This window comes from Myodes glareolus, chromosome 10, assembly GCF_982192425.1.
Source record: "Myodes glareolus chromosome 10, mMyoGla1.1, whole genome shotgun sequence".
In the NCBI taxonomy this organism is placed as follows: Eukaryota; Metazoa; Chordata; class Mammalia; order Rodentia; family Cricetidae; genus Myodes; species Myodes glareolus.
The window spans coordinates 8,349,453-8,370,316 of record NC_142035.1 but is presented as its reverse complement, the minus strand read 5'-3'; the positions used below and the strand labels follow the sequence as shown (position 1 = coordinate 8,370,316).

Here is a 20,864-nt window from a genome sequence, read left to right as displayed (position 1 = left end):
GTAGCTAGCACCATGTCTGCACATTGCCATGCTCCCTGTCATGACGATGATGAGCTGAACCTTTGAAGCTGCATGCAAATCACCCCAATGGCATGTTTTCTTTATAGGACTTGCTGTGATCATGGTGTATAGTGGTATATTGTTTGTGTTTTAATAAATAAAGCTTGCCTGAAGATCAGAGGGCAAAGCAATTATACAAGTCAGCCATACAAATCAGGGAGTGGTGGCATACACCTTTAATCTCAGGATTTAGGAGGCAGAGGCAGATGGATCTCTGTTAGTTCAAGGCCACCTTGTTACACTAGGTTGAATCTGTCTAAAAGAGAAACAAAGCTCACACAAAGGTGATCCCAGCACTTGGGATCCCACATCTTTAATCCCAGCACTAGGGATGTGAAGACAGGAGAGATATGGACAGGAGAGAGGAATATAAATAAGGTGGGAGGAAACAGGAGCTCAGTTGAGTTTGGATTTGTGGAGACAGGATCTTGCCCCTTCCATCTGAAGACGTGGTAGAGGTAAAAGGTCTCTAGTAGTTGGCTGCTTTGCTTTTCTGATCTTCAGGCTGAACCCCAGTATCGGTCTCTGGGGTTTTATTATTCATGCTACAATGCTGTCTCTTCACAGCAATAGAAACCCTTGCTAAGACACTAATATATTACGATAACTTAAGATTGTCCTTTTCTATAATTAAAGAAACCATCAAAAACACATCATCTGGGAGAGTCGGCGGCGTCGGCTGCCGTGTAGGAGGCGTCCGCTGGAAAAGGGCGGAATACTTGGCCTCCATCTTCGGCACCGAGAAAGACAAAGTCAACTGTTCATTTTATTTCAAAATTGGAGCATGTCGTCATGGAGACAGATGTTCTCGGTTGCACAATAAACCAACCTTTAGCCAGACCATCTTGATTCAAAACATCTATCGTAATCCCCAAAACAGTGCACAGACGGCTGACGGCTCACACTGTGCTGTGAGCGATGTGGAGATGTAGGAGCACTATGATGAGTTCTTCGAGGAAGTCTTCACCGAGATGGAAGAAAAGTAAGGAGAGGTTGAGGAGATGAATGTCTGTGACAACCTAGGAGACCACCTGGTGGGGAACGTGTATGTCAAGTTTCGACGTGAGGAGAGAAAGCTGTGATCGACTTGAATAACCGTTGGTTTAATGGTCAGCCAATCCATGCAGAGCTGTCTCCAGTGACCGACTTCAGGGAAGCCTGCTGCCACCAGTATGAGATGAGAGAATGCACAAGAGGGGGCTTTTGCAACTTCATGCATCTGAAGCCAATCTCAAGAGAGCTACGACGGGAGCTGTATGGACGCCGGCGCAAGAAGCATAGATCCAGGTCCCGATCCCAGAATGGCGGTCTCGATCCAGAGACCGCAGGCGTGGTGGCGGCGGAGGAGGTGGAGGTGGTGGAGGACGAGAGCCTGACAGGAGGCCATCAAGAGACCGCGAGGGATCTGAGCGATTCTGAGCTGAGCTGTTTTTACCGTGTGTCTGCTAGACAGTGTTGTAGTTGGTTGACAAGCCAGTTCATAATGGGATTTTTAAAAAAAAACAAAAAACAAAAACAAAAAAGTGATCCTAAAGAAGCTAAATTAGAAGGTGAACCTGAAGAAAATCATATAGTTATCCTCCTGGATATTGGAAATAAACAAGATTGCCAGGCAAACTTGGGTGCACGGGGAGGGGGGAGGGTAGGGGGGTGGAAGTAAGGGAAGATGGTTAGAGAGAAGGGAGAGGGGGAGGATTGGGGATGGCTTGGGGGAATGGGATGGGGGGAGGGAGGAAGGATGGATATGGGAGCAGGGAGGTATATATCTCAACTAAGAGAGCCATTTTAGGGTTTGCAAGAGACTTGATTCTGGAGGGGTTCCCAGGCCCAAGGAGAGGTTCCCAGATTGTTCCCTGGACAGTAGAGGAGAGGGTGCCTGAACTGGCCTTGGCCCATAACCATACTGATGAATATTTTGCATATCACCATAGAACCTTCATCGGGCGATGGATGGAGATAGAGACAGAGACACACATTGGAACACTGGACTTAACTCCCTAGGTCCAAATGAGAAGCAGATGGAGGGAGAACGTGACCTAGGAAGGCAGGATCAGAGGGAACCTTCATCCAACGATGGATGGAGACGGAGACCCACATTGGAGCACTGGACTGAGCCCCCAAGGTCCAAATGAGGAGCAGAAGGAGGGAGAACATGAAAAAGGAAGTCAGGACCACGAGGGGCGCGTTCACCCACTGATACAAGGGGAATGATCTAATGAGAGCTCACCAAGGCCAGCTGGACTGGGACTGAACGAGCATGTGATCAAACCGGATTCTCTGAATGTGGCTGACATGGGGGCTGATTGAGAAGCCATTGACAATGGCACTGGGTCTTGTTTCGTCTGCATGAACTGGCTTTTTGGGATCCTAGTCTGTTTGGATGCTCACCTTCCTAGACCTGGAGGGAGGGGGGAGGAACTTGAACTTCCCACAGGGCAGGAAACCCTGACTGCTCTTAGGACTGGAGAGGGGGAGGTGAGGGAGTGGGGGAAATGGGATGGTATTGGGAGGAGGGGAGGAAGTGGAAATTTTTTATAAATAAATGAATAAATAATAATAATAAATGGCAAAAAAGAAAATTCAAGGTTAATAAGGCATTATGTAATCTATTTCTGGGGGTAGTTTCCATCCCTTTCTGTTTGTTTAACATATCCTTTACAGTTCAGTTTCATCTTTCTACAACTGCCTGACCTGTAGGATTGTGTGGTTTACCTGTAATATGCTTTATGTTATAATAAGCAGAAAAATGTTTCATTTTCCTAGAGACATAAGCTAGACCATTATCTACCTTATTTGTGCAGGCATACCCATGATGGCCATAACTTCTAATAAATGTGTGATTACTGAATCAACAAAAAACCAAACACATCATCTGAGCTTGTGCTCTGAGGCAACTGCATGAAACATAATGGAAGATTAAAACAAATAAAGAATGTCTGGGTGGAAACAGTCAACCAGTAAAAAACACTGAAAAGAATGGGACAGGTGTAAAACCAAGAGCAAGGTGTGGACTTATCTAGCAGCATCAGAAATAAAGAAAGCACTAGGCATCACTATTAAAGTCAGTGTCAGGCTGGGAAGACACTCAGTGAGCACCTTCTCCTGCTGCACAAGTCTGAGGACCTGAGTTCAAATCCCCAGAGCCCGCCGAAAGGGCATGCCCACATGTGCATCTGTAAATGCGGTGCTGTGGGGTGGGAAATGGAGACAGGGAGATAGCTGGGACTTCCTGTCTGCCACCATAGCATGGTGAGAGATTCGGTGAGAGACCCTGTCTCAAAGGAATAAATTGGAGAGTGATGGTGTAGAGTACCTGGTCCTCTTCTGATCTCCACATGTCGTCATGTGCACACCCATACCATAGGTACCTAAAAGGTCATTGTCTCGCTGGGTTAAAAGCAAATAGAAAAATGTCCCAACTGCATGTTTTCGTTGAAAATACACTACATTTATGTTTAAACACGGAAATATTAATCCTCAAATATTAAGTGCCTTTGGCACTGAAGATTCTTAGTTACAAGCAACAGATGTCACAGTTTGTTTAAAGGGAAAGAGATTTACTGAAAGAAGCTGGGTAGCTTAGAGGATCCCTGGGCATGATGGAGCAACAGGGCTACAGACTATGGCTCCAGAAACAATGTCCCGGAATACCCTTTTGGAAACAACCCTATCGTAGGTGGACATGGACCCAGAAAGTTGGGTCACCAGTAACAGTGGTGATCCTGGAATGCTGCAGCCAGATGATGTAGATGGGCCTTCTGTCTTTGTGTTATTTTCATTGGTTAATAAAGAGACTGCCTTGGCCCTTTGATAGGACAGAAAATTAGGTAGGCGGAGTAAACAGAACAGAATGCTGGGAAGAGGAAAATGAGGCAGACGTCATGGAGCCAGCCACCAGGTCAGACATGCTGAATCTTTCCCGGTAAGCCGCCAACTCGTGGTGCTACACAGATTATTAGAAATGGGTTAATCAAGATGTGAGAGTTAGCCAGTAACTAACTCTCTAGAGATAATGGGCCAGGCAGTGTTTAAATGAATACAATTTGTGTGTTGTTATTTCCGGGGCTAAGCTAGCCATGCGGGAGCCATGCAGGGTGAAAAGCAGGCCTACCCGCAACTCGCCACTACAGATGGCACCCAACATGGATAACTGAATTCACAGAAAGCCTGAGAAAGCTTGGGAAAGAATTGAGTAAAGCATGTTTTCTTGGTAGCAGCAATTTCTCGGGTCTGCTCTGCTTGCTAGAGGCAAGCAAGGCGCTCATCTAAAAGAGGCTTCCTGACTCAGCTTTAGCTGCAAAACCTTGCAGCTCTTTTAGGAGGTCCTGCCACGAAACACTTAAACGGTGTTGATGAAAAGCTGAACGCATGCTTTTCTGTTTTCAGCTGTAGCAGGAAAAAAGCTGCACCGTTTTAAAATGCCAGCTTTCTGGGCTGTCCTGCCAGGGCAATCTCTGGCTCTTTCAGGCAGGCAGTCCGACTGAGTGTGGTCTGTGAGCAGAATGCTGCAGCTTGCTTGCTGACAGGGACCTTGAAACACTGTAGAGTTGTGACGATAAAAAATGGTTCTGGAGGTACCTCTGCCATGAGGTTGGAAAGCTAAGGAATGGGCTGGATCTATCCATCAAAGCCATGGCTTTAATCCTATCCAAAAAGGCTCATGTAGTCAGAAAGAGAGATATACAGTAAAGAGAGATTCAAAGACAAAGAAAAATCTCTAAATGGTTTACAGTGTTCTAAAAATATATGCAGGCTAAAAGTTAAGTTCTTAAAGTTAAAAAAGAGAGAGAGAGAGAGAGAAATAGAGTAGTTGGGTGTGGTGGTACACACCTTTAATCCCAACACTTGGGAAGCAGAGGTAGATTGACCTCTGTGACTTCAAGGGGCAGAGGTAGATTGACCTCTGTGACCTCAAGGTGTGGTACATGCCTTTAATCCCAATGCCTGGGAGGCAGAGACAGGCAGATCTCTGTGAGTTCAAGGACAGCCTGGTCTACAGAGTTATTCCAGGACAAAGATATACAGAGAACCTATCTCAAAAAGCTAAAAGTAAAAGTAAAAATATAAGAAATAGAGGTTAAAGGAAAGCCACATAAAGATGGAAAATAAACAGAGAATCTTGATACTGTATGCTATTATGCTCTCTTTGAATTGTTTGAATGCTGAGGAAGGAGCAACAGCTGCTAAAAGATATTTGTTTATAAATGCTGCTGAACTAATCCAAGATAGGTATTTTGAAAATACCTTGACTTCAGAATGTGGATCTAAGGATATGATACTTTGGAAAGGAGGTTCTTCTTTTGTTTTCACAGAGGATGAGACCCTGTGAATTGCTTCTATCCCAATATGGTATGATAGACCACGCCCTCCTGAAAAGTTGCTGTGAATACCCTCAAAAAATTACTTCATTCAACTGCCAACTGAGATGAACCTGGCAGACAGGTTATACCATGAAAGACCTGATTAACAGCGCCCCTATACAGCAGTAAGAAGTTTGGAGAGAAATAACTACGCCCATATTCCCAAATATTGTTTATAAATGTTCTTTTACATTTAAAGGGGGATATGATATAGATATGAATAATTTGCATTGGTATGGATTTTAGGTCAATTTTGTTATATGTATATGTATTTCTGATTTTGATTAAGGTATTGTGGTTGTGTAGTTCATTTAAAAATGCAATGTATAATTAAAAATATAGGTTGTTAATGGATAATCATTGATAATAGTCAAGCTTGTAGTAATGTTAGTTTGATTTTCTAGATGTGCATAGATATATTTAAGATAGGCATTCTTCATATCTTTCAAAGACTACAGAACATGGCATTTAATGTTTTAATAACTTAGGGCTTTTCATGACAATGAGACACATCTGCTCCTGGAAGCACCAATCTACTTCAAGAGGAAGATGGGCATCAAAGAGGCTCCTTATGAAGTTGGTTAGCCATTTGGGCAAGAAACTGCTCTTGCCTGGACTGTTGTATAAACTGGACACAGAGAACCTGCAGAGAGAGGACTGCTGAACTTGCCTAAAGGTAAGATGATCTTTCGGGGTTCCTGGTTCATGAAAGAGTCTGCGAGACATTCTGCAGGACACAGCAGATAGTGACTGAACTGCCTTTGAAATTTCCTGTTTCATGGAAATGTCTCTGGATACTATGGGCCTGTAGGCAGAAGATGGATGCCCCAATGGTACAGAGGAACTTTGGGTGACTGTCCAGGCAGCAAGATGTCTCTGTCATTTCTAGAGTTTTGGAAGTTGCTTACTTCTTGTTTACTTAGGTAATATTATATCCTTCTGGAGTCTTTGATGGAGTTGAAGAATGGTTAGTTATAGTTATAGTTTTCCATTATTATGATAAAGATAAAATAGATATAAATATTGTAACTGTAATTCTTACTTGATAACTGTTTTGTTATATGTCATTTTACTATGTTAAAGTGAAAGCCTTTCTTTTTTGTTTAAATAGAAAAAGGGGAAATGATGTAGATGGACCTTCTGTCTATGTGTTATTTTCATTGGTTAATAAAGAGACTGCCTTGGCCCTTTGATAGGACAGAAAATTAGGTAGGCGGAGTAAACAGAACAGAATGCTGGGAAGAGGAAAATGAGGCAGACGCCATGGAGCCAGCCACCAGGTCAGACATGATGAATCTTTCCCGGTAATCCACCAACTTGTGCTACACAGATTATTAGAAATGGGTTAATCAAGATGTGAGAGTTAGCCAGTAACTAACTCTCTAGAGATAATGGGCCAGGCAGTGTTTAAATGAATACAATTTGTGTGTTGTTATTTCTGGGGCTAAGCTAGCCATGGAGGAGCCATGCAGGGTGAAAAGCAGGCCTACCTGCAACTAGTCACTACAGTCAGAATCTATTTTTGCTGTGCCCTAGAGAATAGTTTCCCTTCTTGAGCAGTTTCAGCTGCCAGCATCTTCTTGTGCCACTGCAATGATCCAGTCTGGATGCTCATGTCAGAAAGTCAGAGCTTCAGAACACATGTCTGTGTATTTGTTAGTTTCGACAGACTGTTTGACAGCTTCAGAATGCACAAGGAGAAGGCAGCGCTAACTCTGAAATTGGGAACTTTTCTCCCAACAGGGAACTGGAAGGGGATGACCAATCAGGCTTGAAGCTTTCAGTCAAATATTCTGCTTATGCTATATGCCTGCCTGGTAAGACAAGCTGCTTCATGCTTTTCTAGGCATTGGTTTTGCAGAAAATGGTTTCGTGTTGAGTCAGCTCTGATTCAGCAAGATGACAGTAGTGAAGTATTTGTCACAGGACATTGTGCCCAATAGATCATTATGATGTTATTACACACAAGTCAGTAATATCACAATTGTTATTTCAGGGGACGTCATCATGGCCGGAAGCAGTGGGAGGGCCTGTCAGATTAGCTGTTAAACTTGCGTTAGAATTCACTGCAAATAGAAAGGTTGAGAAGTATTTTGCAAAGGTGGAGATGTCTCTACGTCATAGAGCCCTATCCTTTCAGCAAACCAGGTGCAGTCCTTGTGAGATCAGCTGTGTCTACTTTCAGGAGTCCATCACAGTTGGACATCCTGGACCACTGTAGACATCCCTCAAAGACAGAGAGGTGGGAAAGGTCATTGGACCCTCAATCTAATACCCAGTTACTCCTCTCTAACATCTGCATGCAATTCTGCCCTAATTGCACATGTCATGAAGTTTCAGTGAAGGGCTAGAGTCTATAGGCTGGGGCATATTACTTGAGAGGGGTTTCATCTATGAAGTCATTGAGAGCCTCATTCATATTTGGTGTTCATGTTCCAAAGTGTTTGCTGTAGGTCACCCAGTCCTTGCTTGTAACCCCTCACTCATGCTCTGTAAGAAAGCACAAAAACCTCGTTGGGTCCACAGAGTGAACTTTGGTGGGGTCAAACTTTGGCTTGTCATGCTGCTGTCGTAACTGGATGTCAGCATGCAGAAGAATGCAAATAGATCCATATCTATTTGCCCTGCACAAAACTCAAGTCCAAGCATATCAAAGAGCTCAACACGAATTCAGTTACAATGAACCTGATAGAAGAGAAAGTGGGGAATAGCCTTGAACTTATTGGTACAGGAGACCACTTCCTGAATAGAACACCAATAGCACAGACTCTGAGATTGACAATTAATAAATGGCACCTCCTGAAACTGAGAAGCTTCTGTAAGGCAAAGGACACTGTTAATTAGGACAAAACGACAGCCTGCAGAATGGGAAAAAAAATCCTCACCAATCCCACATCTAACAGAGGGTTTGTCTCCAAACTATATAAAGAACTTAAGAAAGTAGACATCAAAATACCAAATTATCCAATCTAAAAAATGCTGTACAGCTCTAAACAGAGAATTCTCAATAGAAGAATCTCAGATGACTGAAAAGTACTTAAGGAATTGTTCAACATCCTTAGCCATCAGGGAAATGCTAATAAAAATGATTCTGAGATTTCACCTTATATCTGTCAGAATGGCTAAGATCAGAAACGCAAATGACAGCTTATGCTGGAGAGTGTGGAGCAAGGGGAATACCCCTTCACTGCTGGTGGGACTGCAAACTTGTACAGCCACTTTGAAAATCAATATGGTGGTTTTTCAGAAAATTGGGACACAGTCTACCTCAAGACCTAGCTATACCAGTCTTAGAAATATACCCAAAGGATGCTCAACTATACAACAAAGACACTTGCTCAACTATGTTCATAGCTATAGCAGCATTATTCATAATAGCCAGAACCTGGAAACAATCTGGATGCCTCTCAACCAAAGAATGGATAAAGAAAATGTGGTATATTTACACAAAAGAGTATTACTCACCTGTTAAAAAACAATCGCATCAGGAAATTTGAAGGGAAATGGATGAAACTAGAAAAACCATCACGAGAGAGGTAACCCAGAGCCCAGTAAGACAAACTTGTTATGCACTGAACTCATAAGTAGATATTGACTGTAAAGTAAAGGATAACCACGCTACAATCCACAGTTCTGAGAGGCTAGGTAACAAGGACCTAAAATAGAAGAGATCTCTTGGGTAAACTGGGGTGGGTAGGAATGGGAACATGAGGGATTGAGTTGGGGGGAGACAGAGAGGGAGAGTAATGGAAGAAGTGTTTTGATGCAGGGGATTTCTGGATCAGATAGAAACCTGGTGCTAGGGAAACTCCCACGAATCCATAAGGATGACCCCAGCTAAATCTCCTAGCAATATTGGAGAGGGTGCCCGAACTGTCCATCTCCTGTCATAAGACTGATGACTACCCCAATTGTCATCAGAGAGCGTTCATCCAGTAAGTTAAGGAAACAGATGCAGAGATCCACAGCCAAGCACTGGGCAGAGCTTTAGGAATCCTGTTGAAGAGAGGGAGAAAGGATTGTATGAGCCAGGGGGTCAAAGTCAAGGTCACAAGAGAACCACAGAGACGACAAACCTGGGCTCATAGGAGTTCATAGACCCTGGACCAGCAGCTAAGGAGCTTGCAGGGCACTGTCCTAGGCCTTCTACATACATGTGACAGTTGTATAGCTTAGTCTACTTGTGAGACTCCTAGCAATGGGAGCGGGGCCTGTCTCTGATACTTTGGCAGTCTTTTGGGAACCCATTTTTCATACTGGGTTGCTGGGTTGCTTTTTCCAGGCTTTATATGAGAAGAGGAACTTAATCCTACCTCAACTTGGTATGCCATGCTTTGTTGACATCCATGGGAGGCCTGACCTTTTCTGAAAAGAAACAGAGAAGGGGTTGGGGGGAGCAGAGGGGGAGTGAGGGCAGGGAACGGAGGAGAGCAGAAGGGGAAACTGAGGTTTGGATGCAAAAATAAATAAATTTTTAAAACCCTTTGGTTTGTCACCGAAATCATAGAAGAAGGTGGGAGGCATTGCTGAGTTCCCCCTCCACTCAGGGAAAAATTTCTTGTGACAACCCATAAGAAGATCTCTGTCTGTCTGTCTGTCTATTCTCTCTCTCTCTCTCTCTCTCTCTCTCTCTCTCTCTCTCTCTCTCTCTACTTTGGAGTGGAGATAATAGACAGGAGAGGGTCCTTTGGAAGAAAGCCACACATACTTTCCTTTTTATTGAAAAGACTGAATCCACAAAAGAGCCCTTTACTTCCTGATTAAGATTTAGATCTGATAATAAAAAGGGAAATGAAGATAATACATATTTTATGCCCCAGCCTCTCTGGCAGTGATTAATATTTCTTCATGCCCCGAGGACAGAGCAGAAGCTATTGTCTCCCAGTCATTTGTGGCTATGAAATACAGTTCCCAACAGTGCACGATAGATCAGCAGCTCAGGTTTATGGTCTGTCTCCACCGTGCTTTCTCAGAGATCTTGATTTCATCTTGGATTAATTGCTCAGGTATTTTCTAGTTATTTTGTTCACAGAAATAATCTTGTGTTGAATAGCAATTGAATCTTGGTACAAATAAACTCCTATAACAAAAAACTTCTGGCCGGTGAGATGGCTTAGGGGGTGAAGGCGCTTGCTGGTGTCCTGAGTTTGATCCCTGGAATCCACATGAAGGTGGACAGAGAGAACTGACTCCACAAAGTTCTCTTCTAACCACTCTGAGACCCATGCACCCTCCCCAGCCATGTGGCTATCTCGTAATGATAATAATGCTGCTGCTGCTGCTGCTGCTACTGCAAGGATCATGGGCTTCCACATGGTTTCTGACAACAGCACAGACCAGGAGCACAGCCCCAGCTACAGGAGGACCACAGACCCAGGCAAGGCCCTTAGAGGCAGCCCAGAGCATAGGCATCAGGCAACTTGACCTCAGGAAGCAGTGCAAGGCACTCACATCAATATGGTCCACAGAGGCCGCATGTCTCTTGAACATCAACATGGATGATTTGAGGAACAAAATCATTTGTAGTGGGACCTTAATATCTTCACACCATCCTGAGACCCTTCGTTTATCCAAGTGACTCTCTTTCTGCATGTTCAATGGTGTTTATTGAGATATAGTTTAAGAAAATGTGAAGAAATAAAGAAGTATAGGGGGTCAGAGAGAAGAAAGGAAAGGACTAGGGGGTAATGGAGGAAAGAAAAAACCCAAATCTTTCCTAGTTAAAGGATATTTGAATAAATCATAAGGTGTTTTTAGAAGGAATATTATGCAGGTATTTAGAAGGGCAGTCAGTAACTTTGTGGTTGTGTGATGTTGTACTCTTTTGGCTTTTTGGGGGGGCCACTACCCATCTCCCAAATAAATCACACATGGAGGTTTATCCTTAGTTATGAGTGCCCAGTTTTAACTTGGCTTGTTGTTAGTCAACTTTTCTTATCTTTAACCCATCTACTTTTTTCCCTCGGGGCCTTTTATCATTCTAACTGACATATATCTTACTTTCCTTCTTATTCCATTCCCAGGTGACTGACTGGATTGGTGGCCGGGTGGCCGGGTGGCCGGGTGGCTGAGTGGTCGGCCCCTGATGTCCTCCTCTCCTTGTTCTTTCATTGCTTTTTTCCTTTTCATTTCTCCTTGTATCTATCCTCCCTGCCTGCCAGCCCCACCTATCCTTGCTTCTGCCTTGCTATTGGCCGTTCAGGTCTTCATTAGATCATCAGGCATTTTAGACAGGCAAAGAATCACAGCTTCACAGAGTTAAACAAATGCAGCATAAACAAAAGTCACACACCTTAAAATAATATTCCCCAACATTTGTGGACTGACTTGGTATATTTATGGCATATTAAATCACAAATGCAAATCGTAGCCTCATTTGCATAGAACACCTACACACATGCACACACACACATACACACATAGGCACATGAACACATAGGCACATACAAACACGCATGTGCACATACATGCACTTGCTCTTGACTTTATGAGATGCCAAACTGTGGGGAGATATGAACAGCCAGTTTTTTGTTCCCTTCACCATTCCTTCCTTGACACAATGAGACTCTAAGCCTCTCTCCTGAAAGTACACATAAAGCTTTCATCCCAGCAGTCCAGGTTGTCCTGGAATGCAATCCTCCTGCCTCTACCTCCAGAGGGCTGGGATTAGAGATATGTACCATCATACCTGGCTCTACTTTTTTCTATTATAATTAATGCCATAATGAACATTTAAGTGAAGTTGACCTAATGACCAAGCGAGCGTTTTTGATTGTTGAAGAAAAGTTTAAAAATCAAATAAAACCTCCCTTATTTTGAATGGATGCCAACAGCAACATTTAAAAGTCATAAAGTAGCTTATGATGTTTTTAATGAATCTGTTACAGAGGAAGCACATAAATACTGACCTCCGCTGCATTACACCCCAGCCTTTCCTCCTCCAGCAACTGTGCACCACTCTGTGTTGTTTTATCGCCCGCTGGCTCTCCCGTGGTTATTTAAGGGCATCGTAAAGCAAGACTCCAGATGGGCTTGACACCTAAATAGTCTAAGTCCTGCTCATTAAAGCCAAGATCAATAATGTGATAAAGACTTTAACACAGATTTCTTACTTACCATCTAGTTCAGTGGTTCTCAACCTTCCTAAGGCCGAGACCCTTTAATACAGTTCCTCATGTTGTGGTGACCCCAACCATAACATTGTTTTCATTGCTACTTCATAACTAATTTTGTTACTGTCACAAATCATAATGTATATTGTGTTTTCTTATGGTCTTAGATGACCTCTGTGAAAGGGTTGTTCGACTCCCAAAGGGGTTGCAACCCACAGACTGAGAATTCTAGCTGGGATGCCGTGGATTTCAGGAGCGTAGTTTCTCTCTCACTGTATTACTGACTGAAGCTCAGTAGAATTGCCACATTCCTGGGTCACAGCTCTGTAGTCAGCCTTTCTAGCTCTGTAGTCAGCCTCTCTAGGTTTGGGGCACTAATTGTCCTGGAGGATGCAGACTTATCCTCTGGTCAGCTCAGCTCCCTCTTCACATATCTCTTCTTTAGAGAAGGCGTTCCTGTCAATTCCCTACCTGAGACAAATCCTGCTTTGTCTTTCTCTATTACTGAGGCATATTATTATACAAATAAAATACAAGATGTCCAGTTAACTTTAGGTTTCAGATAAAAGAACCAAATTATTTTTCAGTAAAATTATGTCTCATTCTGCATTGAGAAAATATTTATATTAGAAATGTATTTGCTTTTCCCTCTCTCTTAAAGATTTGAGTGTTAAACAATTTATATCAGATGACAGATTACAGAACTTAGAGAGTAACTAGACATTATTGTACATAATCAGCTGAATGTTTATTTTTGTTAGGAGCCTCATTCTAGCTCATTCTAAGAGAACGCACCATGCTGGCTTTGTAGGGGATGCCACTGCAAACGGCTTGCTTATCTACTGGTTTAAAGTAACAGAAATCTGTTTTCTCTCAATTCTGGAAGCTGAAAATCATGGTGTGGACAGAGTCATGTTTTGTTCAAAGTCTCCAAAGAAGAGCCTTCCTGCTGCCTCCAGGCTTGGCTGGCTCCTGCCGCCCCCTAGGGGTATCAGTTCCTTTTCTCATAGCTGTGACAAGACCTTAGCACCAAACAACTGGAAGGGGAAGGGCTTATCCTGGCTCATATGTCAACGGGAAATGCTATCATGATAGGAAATGGATGACAGCAGAAGTTTTGGTCATGTGGTATCTGCAGTCAGGAAGTGGAGAGTAAACAGGAAGTGGAGGTAAAACCTCAAGGCCCTCCCCTTGGTGACCCACTTCCTTCAGCCAAGTTCTACTTCCTGAAGGTTCTGCAACCTTTCCCAACAGTGTCATCATTTGGGGACCAGTGGTGTTCAACTGCTTGAGCCATTGGGGGCACAGTTCACATGCCAGTCACAGTGGTTGGCTTTTGGCCCCATGAATCCCACATCTACGTCTATCTTCAAGTGTTCTCTTGGCTGTGTTTCTGCCTGCCTTTTGCTTTTCAGAGTCTTATAATACCATAGGCCATTATGTCTTATGCTGGTCCTCACCTGTAGCACTTCAACAATTTGACTTAATTCCATCTACAAAGACCCCATTTTTTTTTCTTCCAAAGAAGGCACTGTTTGCTTCTGATGGCTGAGTCTTTGGGAGAGGATGCAATTCACTAGTGGTGCTGTGCAGGAGTTACACAGTTCAGGATCCCAGCCCACAGAACTGTGCCGGCCACAGTCATCTTGTCTGTTAACCCAACTTCAAAGAAAAAAAAAACCTCCCTCAAAGATGTGCACAGAGGCCTGTCTCCTGGGTGATTCTTGGTCCTGTCAAATTTGACAGTCAATATTAATTATTGACATATAATTGAATACTTACCCACCCCCTGACTTTCCCAGTCACTCAGTCAACATGTATTTGGCACAGAAGGAGAAGTTAAGCTGGGCACCAGTGCTCTCTTTTGGTTTCTGACCAAGAATGCCATGTGAGCAATCTCCTTACACTCCTGATGCCAAGCCTTCCCCGCCGTCATGACTGTACCCTCCAACTGTGATCCCAAACCAACCCTTTCTTTGCTAATTTTCTTTTGTTAAACGCTTTGTCACAGCAACCAGGAAAGAATAACACACCTATTACTGGAAGAGAACTGGGGATATATTTGTGTTTCAGGGTTCCAGAAGGATGCCCAGCTAGGAAGGAAGGCTGGAGATGGCATTCTAGCAGGCGGGAAACACATGGGCTACACAGAGGAGAGGCCATCAACAGACACAAGTCCACCCACCCCATTCTTTCTTCATTGTTAAGAGGCTTTGCATCACAGGCAGAGATCCCCTCAGCTAGGGGCTCCAGCCCAAGGGACAGAGAGACAGTGAGTGTATCATACACTTTTTCTCTTGCTTAAGCAAAAGTGTTTGGACCAAGGACCTGTGATCAAATTATTCTTTTTCCTTTTCCAAATTGGAAACTTAGTGGAATTAGAAGGAGCCCAGTGACCGCAGAACACTGTGTTTTAAATCCCTGCGGAGTTTAATCAGCATGGCTGACATGCCAGGAGGAAGCAGCGTGTGGTGCTATCAGAAAGGCATTTGCATAATTTTTTGATAAACATTCACAGGCTCCCATGAGCAACCCCCCTTTGGAGTTAATTGCCATGAAGGATGAACCCATGTTTCCAGGGCTGCCTCCATGGGCAGACAGTATGGGCAATCACCCTGTGCTTAGAAGGCAACCCCCTCCCAGTATAATGTTCTACTGTTATAATTTTAACCCTTGTCTTCCAGACAAAGGACTCCACCTTTTTGTTTTGAATTGAGTCTCACAGATTTTATTGTGAGTCTTCCTCATTTCATTATTGTTGGGTTAACTTACAATTATTTTGGTCTTCCTTGGGGAATGGCTTGTGGATGAGTTTCGTGCACTTTTTGGGGACAGAGAATACAGAATCTAGTGTTGCTTTGTGCTAGCTGCCCCTCCCCTTCAGCCTGAGTTTGCTCATTAGTGCAGGAGAATTGTTTGTATTCTGTCAATCATGTTTTAAATAAACGCTGATTGGCCAGGCAGGAGCTGTAGGCGGGAAAGCCAGACAGGACATGGAAATGATGCAAGGAGAGCAGGAGAATTCTGGGGAGGAGGAAGTTGATTCCTCCCACTCCTGCCCAGATCACGGAAGCAGTAGGATGTGAGCTGATTCACTGAAAAAGGTACTGAGCCACATGGCTAACACAGATCAGAAAAATGGGTTAATCAAGATGTGAGAGTTAGCCAGTAAGAGGCTAGACCTAATGGGCCAATCAGCTTTATAACTTAGAGAGGTTTCTTTGTGTGATTTTTCTCTGGGACTAAATAACTGGGGGGCAGGACAGGACAGAAAACCCCCAACAAGCAGGCCCTTTTCATGTTACAGAATGGCGCCCACGTGGATAACTGCATCCACAGAAAGCCTGAGAAAGTATGGGAAAGACTAGACTAAAGCATTTTGGCTTTCAGCCGTAGCAGGAAAAAAGCTGCGCTGTTTTAAAATGTCGGCTTTCTGGGCAGTCCTGCCAGGGAAAACTCTGACTCTTTCAAGCAGGCAGTCCGGACTATGGAAACACTGTTGCAGCTTGCTTCCTGGCAAAGACCTTGAAACTACTTAAGAGCTTTTGAGTGTTGTCTTCTCAGTATTCCTTAGCAAATTAAAGACCCATGGGGTCAGAAAAAGAGAGATATACAGTAAAGAAAGATTCAAAGAGTAAGAAAACCTCTAAATGGTTTACTTTGTGTTAAAAATATATACAGGCTAAAGGTTAAAGTTCTCAGAGTTAAAAAAAAAAGAAAGAAAGAACAAGTAGCCTGGGAGGCAGAGACAGACGGATCTCTGGGAGTTCAAGGATAGACTGGTTTACAGAGTTATTTCAGGACAAAGATATGCAGAGAACCTGTCTCAAAAAGCCAAAAGTTAAAAGTAAAAATATAAGAAATAGAGGTTAAAGTAAAGCCACATAAAGATGAAAAATACACAGAGAATCTTGATACTGTATGCTATTATGCTCTCTTTGAATTGTTTAAATGCTGAGGAAGGAGCAACAGCTGCTAAAAGATATTTGTTTATAAATGCTGCAGAATTAATCCAAGATAGGTATTTTGAAAATACCTTGGCTTCAAAATTGAAGTCAAAAGGTATGTTACTTTGGAGAAGAGATTTTGTTTCCACAGAAAATGAGAGGCTCTGGATTTATTCAGAGTTAAGAAAAATCATCTTTAACCAAGGGAGACCACCTGAGAAATCTCCAGTAGGAACAGATGGCCCAGATGTCTGAGTTCTTCATCCAGAACATGTTCAAGACTGCTGCCTGAGATGATCAAGACTCACAGGATACTTCAGTTAGGACTTGATCATAACTCTAAATTTTCTTTAGGTCCCCATAAGATTATCAGCGCCCCCAACCAGCTGGAAGTAACCTGGAATACTGCGCCCACATTCCCAAAAAATGGACTATGGATATTTTCCTTTGTTTTTTTTTCTTTTTAAAAAGAGGGGGAAGTAGTGCGGGAGAATTGTTTGTATTCTGTCAATCATGTTTTAAATAAACGCTGATTGGCCAGGCAGGAGGTGTAGACGGGAAAGCCAGACAGGACATGGAAATGATGCAAGGAGAGCAGGAGAATTCTGGGGAGGAGGAAGTTGATTCCTCCCACTCCTTCCCAGATCACCGAAGCAGCAGGATGTGATCTGCCCCACTGAAAAAGGTTCTGAGCCACATGGCTAACATAGATCAGAAAAATGGGTTAATCAAAATGTGAGAGTTAGCCAATAAGAAGCCTGACCTAAAGGGCCAATCAGCATTATAACTTACAGAGATCTGTGTATGATTTTTCTCTGGAACTAAGCAGCTGGGGGGCCGGGCAGGACAGAAACCCCAACAAACATACAGCCCCCCCTCATGTTACAGCTCATCTATAAAGGTCGCCAGGAGTCTCTCTCTGGGGGTCGATGGGAGACTTTTAAGAAGAGGAAAAATGTTCATGTGTGGGTTCCCAAGTCTGTGCTTGACACAGGGATCCATGCATAGTGGTCTTCATGATATATTCCAGACGGGTGATGACAGGGCAGTCCAGTCAGAGCGCCTTGACTGAATGCCTGGCCTTATGAAGCAGATGTTCCTGGCCAGCCTTTTGGGCTCCAGGTGAGATGCAGCTGAATAGGGAGGTGAGGCCCTGGGCTTCGGGTGCTGCCCTTCAACGATAAAGGAAATGCAAGAAAACAAGGATGCAAAGATAGAAACCACTGGTGTTCAGACGGCAACAAATGACAAGCAGAAGATTAAGTGGCTTGAGGGACAGAGTGGCTTGCATCCAGGCAGGGTGGGGGTGCCTTTGCATTTGAAGATAGGCGAGAGCTCTTTAAGGAAGCTCCATGGAAGCTTAGACCTCTTGGTGTGATGGTAAAAACTAGAAGTTCGTAGGAGAGGGTGAAACCTCTAGGCATAGGGCATCAGAGGCTGGTGCTGGACAGGGGGTGTTGTGGAGAGTTTGTGCACCTCCCTTTTGTAACCTTAGACAAGGGTGCAGCAGTCGGGGCCTGGGAACATCGTGGGCCTATTTCGTAAGCCACCTTTGGACCTTGACAATGCCTAGAGTGTCCTAAAGGAGACTAAGCCAAACTGAGTTGTTTATGGCCGCCAAGAGGTGCTGCCACTGCGCTGAGACAGATGCATGCTCATTAGTAATTCTAGTGGATGATGAAGGACAGATCGTGGAGGAGCGACAATGAGTATTTATTAACAATGAAGATTTCGGGTAGAGTGCTGCAGATGTAGCTTAGTTGGTAGATGGCTTGTCTATCATGCATGAAGGTCTCGGTTCTAATCCCAGCACTGTAGAAACCAGATGCAATAACGCAGTGCCTGCAAGTCAGGGCTTAGGAGGAGCAGGCAGCTGGAGCAGCAGCAGTTCAAGGCATCCTTGGCTACACAGGGAGTTTGAGACCAACCTGGGCTACATGAGACCCTGTCTCAAAAAATATTAAATATAGATTTTTTTTTTAAAATGAGAAGATCATTTAAAAATCCTTTTCTAATGAGTTGATGAGGCCAATTTGGAAAAGAAACAAATGCAGTGGAGAGAAAATACTTGGAGACCTGGTCTCTACAGCATCCTTATGTCTACTGAGGAGCGGAAAGGAGCATAGTGATCAATGTGCTTCAAAGAGGTAAGCGCACCACTTGTTGAGCCTGCAATCAGCAGCTGCCGATCCAGTCCTAAGGCGTCAGGGAGATCACCACATGTCCGTTTGCATTCTGGGGAATTTTACTCACTCTGCTGCAGAAATTCTGTAAATGCAGGGATTAGCATTCCATGGTCCTTGTCCTCCTGTATTCCTCAGTGTCCCCAGCAAGACCACATCGCTTCCATGTCCTGTGTCAGTCAGAAACCTCAAAGGAATGTATTTTTACCTCGATCAGATTTCAGCAGGCTGTTTAACAAATCCTGTTGTTAGCGTGTATACATACATCTGTTTTATCTTACCCTATTCCTTCTGTCCACTCGTCACCTCCTATCTAGCCTAACCTGCTGTCTTCTTTGCATCTGTGTCTTTATTCAGCTATGACTTATCCATCATTTGTCCTAGGATAGGCAGCATCTTTGCTTTATGAAATTCAGGAAAGCGTGAAGCATGTTAGTTTGGGGCTGGAGAGAGGGTGCAGCACTTGAGAGTGTACCGCTCTCACAGAGGACTCGTTGGAGTCCCAACACCCACGCCAGGCAGCTCACAACCATCTGCAGCTCCACGCCCAATATACCTACACATGTACCCATAATTAAATGCAAAATCTTTTAATAAAAGAATGCTAGTTTTAAAGCCAATGTACTGTATGACTAACGTTTATAATTGTACATAGTGAGCTTTAATAAAAGGCGTCTGTATATATTCAAAGAATGCTTATTTTGCATATGCTTGTTTCTTTTTATCTTGTGGTTCTAGGGTTTTTTTTTTTATTCAAATGATGTTTCTGCCTTATGACTTTATATTTTACATTTATTCAGAAGCTTTGGCCCATCCCCAATATCGAGTTTTTTGTTTTCTTCTTTTGATGGTATCAGACTGATAAGCAAACAAAGTGGAAATGCCAATGCTTATCCAATCATCCAATATAAATCTCAACTCCCACAGGGTCCTGGAATCGGAGATCTAGTTCACAGATTATTTCTTCCAATAAACTTTCTCTGGAGATGGGCTCTGTGAATTTCTCTCTGCCACAGATGCAAAGCATTTGTTATTCCAAGAAGTAAACAAGCTGTGTGCCTGAAAAACAGCCCAGGTTCCCAGCAGCCAATCAGAGTCACAAGTAGGATTACAGCTTTCTCCTGGAAAACTGGCCAGAACGGTTGGGTCCAACCCGCAGAACCTAGGGATTACTAGATTACGTCTTCAGTGAAGATAATGAAATATTCTCTTGCCAGGACAGATGATGTATTTGTCAAGCACTATATTGATCCTTTTTGTACTTTTTTATGCTTGCTGTCGGTATGGTCATCTTGTATAATAAACTTATGTCTAAGGAGAAGTTAAATTTATATAAATAAACTATTTTTAATTTTGTTGACCCAGAGCAAACAAGTGTTTGGTGATCCCTCATAGATGTCACTGTATTTTGCAGTACGAGTTTCGGAAAGACATTTCTAATAATGTGGCATAACAGGATTTAGTGGCTAGGTATCATGAGATAATCATCACCTGATTTCATGTCTAAGTCTGAGCTTCCCTCATCGGGCTGCAGAATGGTGCTGATGCCATGCAGCTTTCTGTGAGGTGAGAGCTCCTCTCTGTTCTCTTGGTCATAGTGTTCTCATTGTCTATTTGAAACATACTCTGAATCCCTTGACTAGCCTGGGTCTGACAATGTAGCCCAGACTCATCTCTTGCTTGCAGCAACCCCCCCTACCTCAGCCTCCCAAACGTTAGGACCATTTTATATGGGAGCTTAGATGTTTCTTTTTTACTTAAACTTTGATTTTGTCTTTTTCCCTTCATGTGTGGCATACATATATGAATACATGTGTGTGTGTGAGGTATGCTCACATGTGTGCGCAGATGGAGGCCAGATGTCCACACCGAGGGCCTTGTCTGGCGCTCTCCATCTTACGTTTTGAGACAGGAGCTCTCACTGAGGCTGGGCCCACCATTTTCGTTGGATCTTTTGACTTGTGGTCCCCCCGTGTCTGCCTCTCCTGTGCTGGGATTGCAGAAGAGTGCTACCACACCCCATCTTTGCATGGGTGCTGGGGATAAGTCTTCCTAATTGTGAGGCACTGTTTCCACTGAGCTGTCTTCCTAACTCTCTGTTTCTTGATTTTGCACGGGCAAGGCTGCCCTTGCACAAATTCTCAGGCTAGTATTCCCTTAGCTACAACCAACAGGAAATGCAGTTGGTGTTTTAGACTGCCC

At 43.5% G+C, this 20,864-nt stretch overlaps 1 pseudogene; it reads left to right on the top strand.

The window, feature by feature from the left end:
- The first annotated feature begins 986 nt into the window (after positions 1–986).
- On the top strand, positions 987–1,494 carry LOC148120562 (splicing factor U2AF 35 kDa subunit pseudogene; annotated as a pseudogene).
- The last annotated feature ends 19,370 nt before the right edge of the window (positions 1,495–20,864 follow it).